We start from the raw sequence: 1,600 nt of genomic DNA, 5'->3' as shown, positions 1-1,600 counted from the left end.
TTTGTTACGCTCTAGCATCGCACGATTTGGATGCGTATACGAAAGTCCAAACCCTGACCTATGGCGAGCACCGTACATGCATCCGTTGTAAAACATTTTTTTGGGCAACATTCTGGAAATTGAAAAGGTAATCCCGTTTCCAGGAGGCTACTGGCTACGTACGTTCAGCTCAGTTGCCTCGTGTGGCCGGGCCGGCCATGTGCTGAGCCGGATCTTACGTTTACCAAACCAGTAGAGCAGCAGCACGTGAGCATCGCCTAATCGTGCAGTCCCGATAAAGCGCCTCGTGAGTTAGACCATGCTTTTTTTTTTCCAATCTGACCTGCTTCTTTTTTTTTTTACATGACTCACACGACACGCAGCACAAAAGGACGGTAGGTCCGGTCGTCATGCATGTATGCCTCTTTCTACCGGCATGCATCACCGTGGCACTGTGGTACTGGTACTAGTAGCAGCAGCTGCCATCAGCGGGCCTACACTATTCCAGAGAAAAGGCGGCGATGGCACCATTTGTTTATCACTTTTATGGCGCTTGTGTATGCCGCGCCGTCCCGGCGATGGGGGGAATTCATTAAACAGCACCGATCTATCACAGTGTTCAGACAATAGCACTAAAAATCCACTAAAAATCCATGTCTCCATAAAACAGCATCGGTTTCACCTAATAGATTTAGAAAATAGGACTCCTTTGAGTTCTGCTGCTTTCTTCATATACAGATAGACCTAATTGTCCCTGTAGCATTAAGGTCTCCTTTATATTCCTTCAGTCCAAACAAAACTAAAAATGAATACATCTCTGAATTCGTGTTTAAAATTGTATCCGAATTATATATATATCATTTGAGAAAATATATGGTAAATTTAAAGTTTAACTTTCATGAATCTTTACAAGCTCAATGCTAAAAATATAAATATAAATTTATACAACAAATTCTATATCCTATTTATTCGTAATCGACGAAAAAACTGATATCCAAATAGCTACATGTTTCCGACTGTTTTCATTCCTAGCTTTCTTTCTATGTGGTTGATCTGATTAGTGGACGTTGAGGGCCATTGCGTTCTTGGGTTAGGCATGTTCCGTTGAGAAGACGTTAAGAAATGAGGGGCAACTTAGTCTTTTATTTTAGTGCAAGACGAAGGAATATAGGATGTGTGCGGTTTCATGGCTTCGTGCGGGAGTAGCAGTGCTATTAGGTGAATTAGTAGAATACCGGTGCTATTCTCTGAACACCGCGTAAGACCGGTGTTATTCTGTGAATTCCCCCCCCCCCCCCCCCGGCGATGCGATGGGGGCGCGCGGCTGGGTGCTCTCGGCGAACGTTGGCAGCGGTATCGGTTGTGGGGGGTTGGTTGCGGGGAACGAGCCGGCGGCCATTGGCCGTGTCCGTGTGTGTGTCGACCTGCTGTTTCGTCATTCTCGCGTGAGGTTGCGGTGGGTGGGCGCGCGACTTCTGCCCCGTGCCGCAGCGCCGGCGGTGTAGCGTCTAGCGGCAAAACCCGCCGTCCGTCACTTGTACTCCGTATAACACAACATCTCACGTATACTTGTTTCCAAAAACACGCCACACATTGCAGCCATGCATAGTGTTATAAATGA

This window comes from Zea mays, chromosome 2 (assembly GCF_902167145.1).
Source record: "Zea mays cultivar B73 chromosome 2, Zm-B73-REFERENCE-NAM-5.0, whole genome shotgun sequence".
Lineage (NCBI taxonomy): Eukaryota > Viridiplantae > Streptophyta > Magnoliopsida > Poales > Poaceae > Zea > Zea mays.
This window is presented reverse-complemented; position numbering follows the sequence as displayed.